This window comes from Cupressus sempervirens, chromosome 11 (assembly GCF_028749045.1).
Source record: "Cupressus sempervirens isolate cs-2001-9-10 chromosome 11, ASM2874904v1, whole genome shotgun sequence".
NCBI classification, from domain to species: Eukaryota; Viridiplantae; Streptophyta; class Pinopsida; order Cupressales; family Cupressaceae; genus Cupressus; species Cupressus sempervirens.
In genome coordinates, this window is record NC_143128.1 from 58,813,946 (window position 1) to 58,828,102 (window position 14,157).

A 14,157-nucleotide genomic window follows, 5' to 3' on the forward strand; every position below is an offset into this window, starting at 1 on the left:
TTAATTGTGTCGTGTAAATGGGTATGTAATTATTTATAAACTAGTAAATTCATTTTTCTTTTTAATTTATCAATTAGAGAGAAAAATGAATATTTCTTTTGGTGTGACAAATGTGAAAAATAGAATTCAAGTAGAATTTAAACATAGTTATTGAAATAGGAAGACAATTGTGTAGTTTCATTATCAACAAGTTCACATTTTGTTTGTAATAAGAAGAGAGGCAGAAAGAGAGAGAGAGGTGTGAGGAGGTAGAAAAGACATAGAGAGAGAGAGAGAGAGGTGAGGAAGTAGAAACAAAAAATTTAGACATGGCAATAGAGACTAAGATGGAGATGGAGATGGAGATAAAGAGAGAAGGATATGGAGAGAGGAGATCCATAGGTTAAGGGTAGAGAGTGATAGATGGGATGACAAGTTATAGTTAGAGAGCAGAATTGGAGAGATGTAGTTTTAGAAGACAATAGTAGAGATCTAAAAGTAGGAGAGTGGGGGGAATAGAGAGGGGGAGATAAAGAGAATTAATAAGTATTGTGTAATAATTTAATACATAATAACCATCAAGTGTGCTGACCCCTTAGGGTACACCTGATTAATCTAATATTATTCTTCTACCAGATCTAGAGTTCAACCCTTTTCTGGATCCACAAGCTCAATCACATGCCTAAAGAGTTGGCCAAGAGAAAACTGTGATTGTATATCAACTAATTACAAAATGTTAAATTGAGGAGAAAATATTGCAGCAATCAAGAAGAAAACTGGCTATGGACAATCTGGTTATGAATTTTGTTAAGAATGAAACTGTTAACAGTCTACTCAAGATTAAGAGACAAAACCCACCTGGTTAATGGGAAAGACTGGAAAGAATTTCTTGGACCCACAACAAAGGTACAGATAAGAACCTGAAGAGCTAGGAAGACGAAAACGACAAAGGAAAGAAGTAAGATATGCATGTGAGCCTATGTCAAATGATGATGATGGTGAATACTCACCATCTACTAGTAGCTCAAGTAGTAACAAGAGATCTTCAATGCACATGTACTTAAGAACAAAATTTTGAGGGATCTTAAGGGGTCTTAATGTCCCTTTCAACACACTGGGACCCCTTATGACTCTTTCAATGCATTAGAGCTAACAAGTCTCTAGAAGCAATTATATTTGTCAGTGGAGGAGATACACCCATTGAATCTACAATAATCTTAGATACCTCACCTCAATTGATGTCATCGATTTTGAAGCTTTCTCCAACTATACCTCCTTGTCCTTTTATAGTACCTATGTGAAAACAAAAATCTAAAGTTCAATGATAAGCTCTACATATACCTTGAAAAAGCAGGTGCATTGAAACACAACTTAACATGATCCTATAAAAAGATTCAAGAGTGATGAAAAAATATAAAGCATTCCCAATTGTCAAAAACCATATCAAACCCAGCGTGATTCAAAAATGTTATTTGTACCAACTTGATACCTTTGTCCATCTCTACCAGTCATTGTTGTTCTTACTCTTGTTACTCTAAAGAATTTTGTGAATTAGGATTTAATGGTTGTGCAGAAGCTTCATGAGAAATCCAAAAGAAATATTTATTTCATGGAAACAACATTATATATAAAAAAAAATTGGCACTACTAACAAAACTATATACCCCATTAACATGCAGAGTCATAACTACATAAACCCAAATACTTATATAGACATTTGTTACAATGGAAACAAGATGATGTATACTTTGATGATAGTTCGAGGAAGCATACTAGATCCAACATGAGGAAGAAGGACGTCTCAAAACCTGACAAGGATCTCTCAGACATGAAGGAGGCGGTTGGTAGATTGTCAAAGCTAGAAATCAATGCAGCGAAAATTCTCAGAGAAATCACCCGAGCGGCCTTCTTGGCCTTTTTGTTGGCCCTGGTTTTTGTCCTGCCCCTGTGGTTTTTTTCAGGTTTCCTCTTCTTCTTTTTTGGGTGGTTGTTTCAGTTGGTTGCTTTTATAATTTTTGCTTCTGGATTTGATTGTGTCAATTTTTTTAGCATCTAGAACCAAAAATTATATTCTAATGGATTGTGGAAATCTAATAAGATTGGTTGCTTTTAGTTAATATTGTTACTCTAAGCATTTCTTTTTTGTCAGTTCTTTGTTATGTATGGATTTCAAGGCCCTGTTAAAACTTGTTTTCCTTAATCAAAAACAAGCTCATGTATGCAATTGAGAAAATGATTACAACATATGAAATTAAGTGTACCGCATAAGATAATGATGGTTGCATTTTCATGCCCTCCAAATCTGGTGGTGCCAGATTGATAGACTCTAATGATTCTTGAGATTGTTGAGACTAGAACGACCTACTTATCATTCGCCTTGGTTGTACTTAACACATGATATGCATGTACATATACTTAGAAACAAAATTTTAAGGGATCTTAAGGAGTCCTAATATCCCTTTCGACACACTAGGACCCCTCATGACCCCTTTCGACACATCGAAGCCAACAAGTCTCTAGAAGCACTTATATTTGTCAATGGAGGAGATACACCCATTAGATCTACAATAAATTTATATCTAGAGAGAGAGAGAGAGAGAGAGAGAGAGAGAGAGAGAGAGAGAGAGAGAGAGAGAGAGAGATGGGGGAACCCCTAATAAAAAGTAATAGTATAATTTGGATAGAAAGGATCGCCCTACTTCATAAATCAAGAAGGCAAACATATTCTTAGATGCCTCATCTCAATTGATGTCATCAGTTCTAAAGCTTTCTCCCAAATAGACCTCCTTGTCCTTTTATAATACCTACTAGACTATCATGGAAAACTTTTGATGAAGATGACACTTGCAATGACTAGACTGTCATGGGAAACTTGTGATGAAGATGGCACCTCCAACTACTCGATTGTCATGGAAAACTTGTGATGAAGATGGCACCTCTATGACTATCATGGAAAACTTGTGATGAAGATGACACCTGCAACTACTAAACTTGTGATGAAGATGACACCTGCAACTACTAAACTTGTGATGAAGATGGCACCTATAACTACTAGATTGTCATGGAAAACTTGTGATGGAGATGGCACCTCTAACTACTAGACTGTCATGGAAAACTTGCAATGAAGATGGCACCTCCAGCTAGTAGATTGTATGGTTAATTTTATCTCTCTTGTTTCAAATTTATTTTTTGAGTGTACACACACATAAAAGTTGGTTTATGGGATTTTAATTCCCTCTCTATTTATCAATTAAGTCATTGTTGATTTTATTCATTCAAACACAATTAATTGTTACTTTTATTGAGGAATGTAATTTTATCAGTGTGAACATAGAGAGAGAGAGAGAGAGAGAGAGAGAGAGAGAGAGAGAGAGAGAGAGAGAGAGAGAGAGAGAGAGAGAGAGAGATTGGGACACCTCCACAATTATATCCATACATTCACTAGATTACTTATCAACATGTTTCATTATTTCAAGATCTACACTAAATTGGCTATCAATGTCAACCATCAATTTTTCTTTCATCTTGGCAAGAGCTCCAATAACTTGTCTAGTCATTTGAGAAGAATATTGATGTAGCTTTCCTTTTTTCTTATGGTAATGCACCCTTGGCTCAATTTTAGACCTTCTTCCTCCTATTCTTGACATACACACAAAAACCCTTCACTAAATTTTCCTACATGATAAAAATTAAAGAGAAAGTTGACTAAAATGAATCGATGTACCCAAAGCTTTCACACTCCAAGTCTCTATCATTTCTTGAGAAAATGATTTATCTTCTGCTTCAACCACATTAATCTCTCTCCTATATTCTGACCTTACATTGTATTGTTTCATTGCAATTAGGTCTACCCTATAAGGGTCACTATTTGGATGAACAATAAATTGAATGATTCCAAGATCCACAGTCTGAGTTCCAGAAGATAAACTTTCCTTGATAGAATTGGCATTTGAATCTTTGTATAAAACCTATTATGCATCTTCCCTCCACCACACTCCTTCTATGGTGTGCTTTGGGCAGTTTTTGGTAATACACATATTTTCCTTACAATATTTTTTCTGATTACTCTCACAATATTTTGAACCAAACAACGAAGCAATTGAAAAATGTGATGGTTCTAATGTGTCTCATGCATGGTTGATTCAAAGCATGAAACTCAAGAGCTAGAATTTTTTTATAGTGCCCTAGTTGATCCAAACATTTATTTGATGAAATCAATCCATTTTTGGGTAGTTGCTTCATTAACTAGGCCTAATTAGGCCTATTAGGCCTTTGTACAATTGACTTTACTTTTACATAGACATAAAGCAATCGTGTTATTAGTAGATAGTTTTACAAAACATACCATAGCCATGTTATGTCTAGTATGAAAATTTACTAATATGAATTATAATGTGGTCGTGTTTTGTTAACAAAAAAGTGTGATCAAGTTTAGGCTTGGTAATAGGCCCATTAAACTACCCAAAGGCTTGGGTTGATGTTTTCCCTCCATTTTCATTGCTTTAGATGTTTTTTCATCTTCTAAGATCAATTCTCATCTTTGACTTCATCAAGGTTGCAAATGGTGAAGTGGGTATCTCTCAAATTACCACCATAATCTCACATGTTTTCTATCTTTCTAACCATATAATTTTTTAAATTTTTGAACAAGATTAGCATTGCGAAGTTTTTTTTTTATGTCAATGTCTTGATGGTCCTCTGAAACATACATCTACCATTTTTTTAATAACTTTTGATCTACTTAGCCAAATGGTTGTTCTACACTTGATTCTATACACTTAAAAAATGTTGCTTCCACTTTTTTTCTCCACATGTTAAAGCAAATGAACCTTAGACATCGAGTTAAAAGTGGTATTCTTATGATTATATTATGGTGAGTCTAGGTCTAGTTTTCCTTAGGCTAGGAGGTCTTTATCAGGTTTCCCTCATCTACCTTCTCTTCTGGTAAATCAAGTGGGTTACCCTAAATTCATGTCTCTTAATGGGTAAGTTTTAGTACCTAACCCAATAAAGACCATATTTTACTCACTCACAACATAATGCATTTCCTCAAAGATGAAATTCAAATTCCCAATCTTCATATTGCAACTCCTGCATGAAATTCCAATTTGTCTTTTCCTCGGAGGGTTTTGACCCATGAAGGTAGATCTTTTGACACAGATGAAAGAGTATCAGAGAATGATAGCAAAAGTCAGGTATTTGTGTGATCAAGTCAGATAGAAAAATGAGGCATTGGATCAAACTCCTACAAGCAACCACGAGACATTGAAAATCATGATCACTATGGGATATAGTGAAGTGGCAAATTCATTCTAATGCAAGATATTGAGAATATGCTATAGCGACTAGCAATGATTATATCAGCATAACTTACGATGATGTTTAAGATTAGTAAATTATAAGGTCTTCGCTATATGTTGTAGCGATAAGCTCATCGGTGATCGAAGGGAGCAATTATATGTTATAGCGATAAGGTGAAACAAAAGTAAAACTCATAATCACTATGTGATATAGCGATTGACCATGTCGAAGCATTCAGCGATTTCAATGGAAGGTGATGGTCTTCGTTCAACGCTCCAACAAGGTGACATTGCAACGTCACTGCAGTTAGTGTGCGATCACGGTTGATGGTTGTGAGGTTGCTGGAAAGTTAAAGAAATGACATGATTGACTCTCACCACTTCACAAAGGTTAAAAAGATTAACTATTTTCAAATTGTGAAGAAGCGATAGCTAGTGATTGCAACATTGTGGGCATTATCAAGCTCAAGGCATGTAGAGTTACAAAGTAGCGATTAAAAGCCATGCAGTCAAAATTTGAACCATCGCATGATCGCAAGTGGTCAGATAAACTCTAGTTTCTAAGTTACAAAAGTGTGAAAGACAATAGCAGTTAAGCCAAATAGTTATTGCATGTTCATTGGCAATTAAAAGTAACTTGAGGTTAGAGGTGCGAAGGAGAGAAATCATATAATCACAACTTTAATGGGTTAATAGAGGAGTTAAGGCTCTAAGTTACGAGGTTGTGATGAATGGTAGCAGTCAATTTCACACGGTTATCGCATCATTGCACAATTTCAATAGCAATTAAATTCTTTGGTCATGAGTTGTGTAACAAGATAGCAGTCTTCTATGCAGTCATTGTAGCATTGCAAGGTGTCAATTTTAACTCTCGAAGAAGGTTGCAAAGTAGCAAAAACTAAGGATCACATGATCGTGACTTAGTCCTAGCTTAAAGAGATTTAAGTTGACCATTCCACCATCATAGGTGATAATGCAGTTAAGGGATTTCAAGTTATGAAGCTACAAAGTGAAGAAATTGTCAATCAACACAGTGATTGCAACATTACAAGAGATAAAGGTGTTAAGTGATTAACATTTATGAAGAAGCGACATAGTTTGATTCAAAAGGTTTTGCTACTTCACAGGTTTGAAATAACAATTAGTCTTAACGTTGTGAAGGTGTGAAAATGGTTAGCGTGCAGTCATCACTACTTCATTATAGTTAGTAAAAGGAGGCAATGAGTAGTTGTGAAGTGGTGAATAAAAGGAATTGTAGGTTAAAAGGCATTCGAGACATTTCAAGTTGCAAAGTGCCGATTAAGAGGCAAAACAGTAAAAGTTAATAGATCACATTGTTGCATGGTTTAGCCATGAGTGACCATTTGAAGTTGTGAAGCTGTGAAATGAAATAGTAGTTAGTGAGCACAACATTGCAGGTAGCAATGTAGTTAAAGGATTTTAATTTGTGAAGCTGTGAACAGTAACCTTGAATAGTCATCGCATCATCGCACAGGTCAAAAGTATTGTATAATGGACAATTGTGAAGAAGCAACAAGGTAGAGATGAAAAAGTTGCCATGTTTAAATCGTAATCGTTGATGGGAAATCGAAGGCAGAGATTCAAACTTGTTGTGATTGTTAGGATATAAAATACAAGTTTTGGCACCAAAGTGATTGTTACAAATCAAAGAGGAATATGAACCATTTTGAGGGTTTCTAATCATTTCTACTTTCTTTCTCTAATGTGTTGGATCATAACTAATGACTATTGGATTTTTCAGCAATTCAAATGCTCTGTTAATATAACTGATGAATCTGTAATTGGCCAAGAACCTAAGAGGGGGGCTATGATTGTAACTTTCATAATTAATACAAAGGTTGGCAAATTTTGGTGTGAATTACTCTTTGTTGCAAAGACAAGAAGGGGTTATTTGATACCATTGATTTATTGTTCCATGCATATGTTAGCCCATGTATTTCTTTCAAGTTAGATTGGGAATCTGAAGACAAATAAAGTATTTGTTTCCCATTTCAATTTAATGAACTGACAAGTAATCAAAGAATTATTGAGGTTAAAAGAAACACTTTTTTTGTGATGTGCAAATCATAGTCTTGCATCTTAGCTTCATATAATTTCATCTTGCATTTTATTCATATTACAAGTTTTCGCAATTGCATTATCAATTATGCGGATTCATAAGATGTGTGAATTTTCGGAATTGATCTCATCCCAAGACCTATCCATTACCTAAGTTAGTCCTGCCTAGGTCTAACTCGGTTTGCCTCTTATGTTCTTTGGTCAAGAGCATACCATAGTAGAATTGGAAATAAATAAATTCTTTGAAAATCATATACAAGGGAGTTGTACGTGTAATTCAGAGGGAAATTAGTCATCAAATGACATTTTCCCAATTGTTATATTCAATTGTTCTTTACACATTTGGGCGCTTTGAGAATTATTATAAGAAAGAACAATATGTTTAGCAATTAAAAAAAAGTGTTTGTTTTAGATTATTTTGATGCAAGTTATGCCCAACGCACGAAGAGGTGTTAGAATTTCAAGATGGAGTCACTTCAAAAAATCAAAGAAAAAGACTACTCATCAGAAAATTATTAAAAATAACATGACTTATGGATCTCACTCTTACCTATCATCCTACCAAAGGGTTTTTCAAAATACTAAATATAATTGTATGTTTTGTTGAGTTCACAGGAATAGCTATGTTATGTTTTTCAACAAAAATAGGAACAATTTTTTGTGCATGCAGGTTTTGACCCTCTTAATCTTATCCATTTAAAAAAAAAAACCTTAGTAGTTTAGAAAATAGATTCAGAGTACTACATTTTTTTTGTGTTTTACACATTTTGGCATTTTGAGTGCATGACCCTCAAATGGATCTTCCAAGACTAGGTTTTCCTGATTTTAGAAAAAGGGTGTCCACTTAAACCCCCCTTTTTACACACCATCTTGATGCACACACCCTTAAAAAAATATTTTCATAAGTACATAGATTCAATGTATATGAGCTAGCAAGTATTAATTAATGATTGTGATTAAGTGACAAAATCAGTGAAGGAGATGAAGTGGCAAAAATCAATTTATATAAGGAAGATACAATAAGGTAAATGTTGTTAGTCCAAATGATGGCCAAGTTAATGTGAAGTGTTGAAGGAGATTCTACCAAGCAGATCAGAGTGCAAAGTTGAGGTAGAGTAATAAGCAAAGATGTTGAGAAGAATGGACATCTAACAAAAAAAGTGAGTTGCATATTTATCAGATCATTTCACTGTTACATTCTAACCATTATAGCAAAAAATCTCTTAACATAGTGGACTTAACATTCTTTTTATTTGTAAATCCTTATTATAAGGTGACATTCCATTGAATGTCTGTAAGTCCTTAGAGAGGCCACTCATTAAAGGGTGACAAGGTCTAGGTGATCTTTGGTAAAAATCCCTTAACAGGGTCACACCTACCAGTGTACTTGTAACATTTAACAAGGTTGGCTCTTAACTGAGCTCACTTCAGAAAAGTGAAATTATTTTGGGTGACTAGTCCCTTGTGGTTTTTACCCTAATCGGGTTTCCACATTAAAAATCATGGTGTTAATGTGTTCATGGATGTTTTGCATGTTATTTACTTTTACATGTTAAAACTATTATTATTTATGTAAGTTGGTTGATGAAGTTGATACTCGGTATAGGAGCTATAGGAAGTGAAATATGTTCAATACATAAAGTTGAATGAGTTTATTGTGTTTATCAAGTTGATTACTAATAAGTTGAAGTTGTTATAAGTATGGTGAATTATTCAAAAGTGCCTGTAGATAGTTGAGGATAACTTATTTACCCCCCAGTTATCTAACAAAATTTTACATGCTTAAGATATTGATTAACTATTGAATTAGGTAAACTATCAAATTTTATTGGAGGCATTCTCATTTTCTTAAATCATTTTTTGCTACTACACCATTTTTAAGTATGTTGTACCTAAAAGAATAAGATAACATACAAATACTGGGTAAAATTTACAAAAGAAATATCCCTTAATGATAATTATTAAATTGGGTAAACTAACATCAATTTGATAGAAGATATAACAAATGTTGACTCCTAAATTAAGAAAGAGCTACAACATCCAAATTTTGCGTGTGGTGTTCCCTAACAAATAAGATAATGTGAGTCTTGGGTGATTGTTGCAAAATAAAACTCCACTTTTTGGTGAGGCATACTGTAGCTCAAGGTAAAATGCAATCTACAATAAATTTGGCAAAAGAAGTGCTTGTGATATTTTTATTAAAATCTGGTTGTGTAGCTTTTGAGTCAAAATCATTGACCCATGTTTCATGAGTAGTATTTCACAAGAATTCATCTCTCATGACAATGAAGGGAACAATTAGTACTCATTGCACTTAGGTGACACTCACAAAGGTGAAGCATTGAGACTTCTTAGGAGGTCATCCATCTTAGTAATACTCTAGCTCAAGCACGCTTGACCACAACATTTCCTCAAAGGTTAGTCCCACTTTGTCTACAAAACCATTTGTAAAAACTTTAGTAAGTGTTGTTTCTTAATAACCATTCATTAGTGTTGGTGTAATTAAAGAAACAAAATCTATACTAGATGAAAGAAAGATTCAAGTTCTTTGAAAACTTACATAAACTTTTTACTATATAAATATAAGTTCTATTTTTTAGAAAAAATATTTTTATCTTCTAAGTGGACAATAAATGTACTTGTAATTTAGGCAAAAAAAATCTTCCATCAACTCAAGTGTGATATGTCTTGAAAAGAAAGTTGAAAAAAAAAGTGAAAACATCTAACTATAATGAGGATCAAGTAAATGTACATTTTATGATATAGTGCAATTTTTCTTTAATTATATTCAAAGTAAAAAGTAGAATGGTTTACTTGGGCTTCATTATAGATATATGATATTCATATGAAACAAGTATTAAACATCTTAAGTCTATTTAGTGTACAATATTACTTAAGTACTTTCAAATATGCACTTCCTTTTACTAATAGAACTATTTAATCTATTTTAACTATTTATCCATGTAGAAAATTTTATAATTAAGTATATTTTAACTAATTAATATTAGTAGACTACCACAATCCATCATTTAGAGAAAAAGTTGTTTATGGAATTAGCTAAATTAATATTAGAATATATTAACGTGGTAAAAAAAATTATCATTTCTATCAAGATTCAACTATGTGGTTTATTATTCAAATTCATCAACCCGGTTTCATGATTATTGATTCACAATAACACGTCTCTAATGAGAATAAATGTAACACTTAATACTCATAGTATTTAGGTGATGCTCACACAGACTCAAAGCACCAAGAGTTCTTGGGAGCTCAACCATTTGAGTACTATTCCAGCTCAAGTGCACTTAATCACATAGTTTCCTCCAAGGTTAAGAACATTTTTCTTGCAACCCTATTTGCAAAACCTTCAACTAGTGGAGTCCATTATGAACCATTCATTAGAAAGTCCCTTACACTCATTAATTGATAAATAAGGGATATTTTCATTGGCAAGTAAAATTGTGATATTAATTTTTATATTAAAGTCAACTAAAATTAGGGGGCTGACCCAATAGTACAAACAAGAGGCATTACAACATATTAAGAATATAAATAATTAACAACACAAAATTAGCATATCCACCTTTTCAATATAAAAAAACCATCCCAACTAACCATAAATAATCAATTTAACTAAGTATTCCCCATAAAGCTAAAGTTTAACAATATATTACTACTACTGTTATAGATAGTCTCAGAACTCATCATACCACTATTGAATAATAACATACTACTAGTATAGATATCTTAAAAAAATCTATCTAAAGAAATGTTGATAGGTATCCACTACAAAACAATTATAATAACGAAACGTTGATAGATATTCACTACAAAATAATTATAATTTAATCTACTATATCTAAAATTATTTATATTTCATTTATCTCCATTTATTTAGTTTTTACTAACTTAAGCTTTTTATTTTAATTTCTTTAAAAATGGATGATTTATATTTCCAAATATTATAATTTAAACAAATATTTTATGTGGTATTTATTAAATTATTTTTAAAATTATATTCTATTTATACTAAGATTTAAACTTTTGACATGTAGATGGTTGTCAAATTTAATCTAGAAGAATAAAAGTTAACATTAACATGCTCACACCATCCCACTGCACCCATTCTATCATTGTAGAATGCCTATCAGCATTAACTACTACTAGTATGGAAGTTTATAACCAAAAATAGAATAAAATGTTTTTAGTTCCATGCAAGGTAGAAGGACCACAAACAAGATAACAAAATTTTAAAAGACTAGATTGCATAGAGTCATTTCCCTTTGGATTTAGAATTCACAGGTTTTGAGAGAAATACTCTCAACCATTCATTAGCAAGGAAACTGTACAACCTCTTAGAGTTGTCATCATCAACCTCTCTTGAACCCTTACCTTTTTCCTACTAAAGAAGTTGCAAAGTGGTGGTAGCAGAGTGCATAAGTTTGATAGATAAATTAGCAAGGGTGTAGAAGTTTTCATCCAAATTAGAGGCCATACCATTCAAAATTTCCACCTCTTTATTGACGCTTTTCAGGTCATTTGCAAGGGGGCCATACTCCTGACATTTAGCTATAACTTTTTCGCTAAGATTTTCCTGCATAGAAGGAGGGTTAGAAAAATCATCCATAAGTTTCTTTGCCTTCAAAGGAGAATCACGAAGGGGGTAGTGGAAGTTTCCTTGATCAAAGGACCAAGAGGGGAAGTAATAATCCTAGGGGAGGCATCCTTGAGGTTCCTAGATTCTTTCTTTACAATGAAGTCCATAGCATACATTTTAAAACTTGTTGACACATTTGTCCTATCTTTGCAATACTAATAGTGATATCATCCTTCGGGTTGGCCTTTTCACTCTCTAACTTTGTTAACTCTTCCTCTTCTTCAGCATATTTGCTCCTCGCCACCTTTTGTTTTTTTGTTGACCTACTCACCTTGATTTTCTTACTCTCCTTGGACTTAGACCTTGAATCCTCATCATCCACAATTAAGGTTTCATCTTTCATTTGTTTCTTCCTTGGGTTGGAAGAAATCTTGTGAGAGTGTCTACAACCACCACCTAGCTCCACATCCGAGTCACCAATGTCAACAGGGGGTCAAGTTTAAGCTTTTTCTTAGAAGCAACCTAAGTTTGGGATTTTTAAAATTATTCTTTCCACTAGTAGAAGGGGTAGTAACATGTGACACCTAGGGGATAGGGTTAGCCAAACAATTCATAGAGTTGACAACATGGACCACATTAGTAGGGGCATCCTAGTGGACAATATTGCAAGAAGGGAAAAGGGCACAATGAAAATTATAAAGACAGAGGATATTGTTGTTAGGATTCAATTGTGTAGTTTTTTAGTCAAACTCATTGACCCATGTTTTATGAGTTGTTGTTCATAAGAACCCATTTCTTATGAGAATGAATGAATTACTTAGCACTTATTGAATTTAGGCGAAGCACTTAGACTCCCTAGGAGATCAAATCATCCTAGTACTACTCTAGCTCAAGAGCATCTTTACCTCAAAATTTCCTTCAAGGGTAAGCCCACATTTCTTATAACCCAAGTTACAAAACCTTCATCAAGTGTTGTTCCTTACAAACATACCTCTGATTCATGACATTTAAGTGAGAGGAAACTCCACAATGAGATATTAACTAATTGTTAAATTATTCTTTCAATTATTTTGATTTTTTTTAGGGTTTTGTAAAAGGCCTTGGCTAACAAGTACATAATATCGAGTATGGTTTATAATTGTGTATAATACACACACACGTACGTACGTACATATGTATACATGTGTATATATGTACACACACACACACACACACACACACACACACATATTTACATATATACATATACATATACATATATGTACGTACACACACACACACACACACACACACACACACACACACACACACACACATCTTAAAATGTCAATATCAATGATCTATGTTTAAGAAATTATAAAGGGATCTAAATTCTACCTCAAGTTCTACTATATGAAAAAATATTACTTATTAAAAATATTTTAAAGTATAAAAATTAGTTAACAAATATTTTAAAATAAGATGAGTAAACTTAAAATATATTTACAACCTCATGTGAATCATTAGTTTCATGTATTCAATAATAGTTTTCTTCTCATAGTTAATAGGAAATATATTTTTGGTAACGATTGTATATTTGAGTGGTTTTTAAAGAATCAAAAGTGAAAGAAATCTTTTCAACATAGTTCATTTTTATTTAATTATAATAATTGATTCTTTTACATGATTTTTTAAATTTATTATCATAAAATATTCACAAATTTTTAACTAATTTATTTCTCTTGTCATATCTATATAATTGTATAATTATTTTAAAATATTTATTAAAATATTATCATATATGCAACTTTGTGTAGTGTAACAAATAATCTTGATAATAAGGAGTTACCTACACTTTCTTTAATAGACTTTTTTTTATTGAATAAATTTAAATTGCAAACAAATAAGTTTGAGTCACGTGGAATTTGAGAGCTGCATTAACCTCCTATTACCAGCCAAATTCAAGGGATTATAAACTACTACATTAATTGAAATTTTTCATTTAAGAAACAAAATCTATACTAGATGAAAGAAAGATTCAAGTTCTTTGAAAACTTAAAATTTTTACTATATAAATATAAGTTTTATTTTAGAAAAAATATTTTTATCTTCTAGGTGGACAATAAAAGTACTCATAATTTAGGCAAAAAAAATCTTCCATCAACTCAAGTGTGATGTCTGGAAAGGAAAGTTGAAAAAAACAGTGAAACCATCTAACTATAA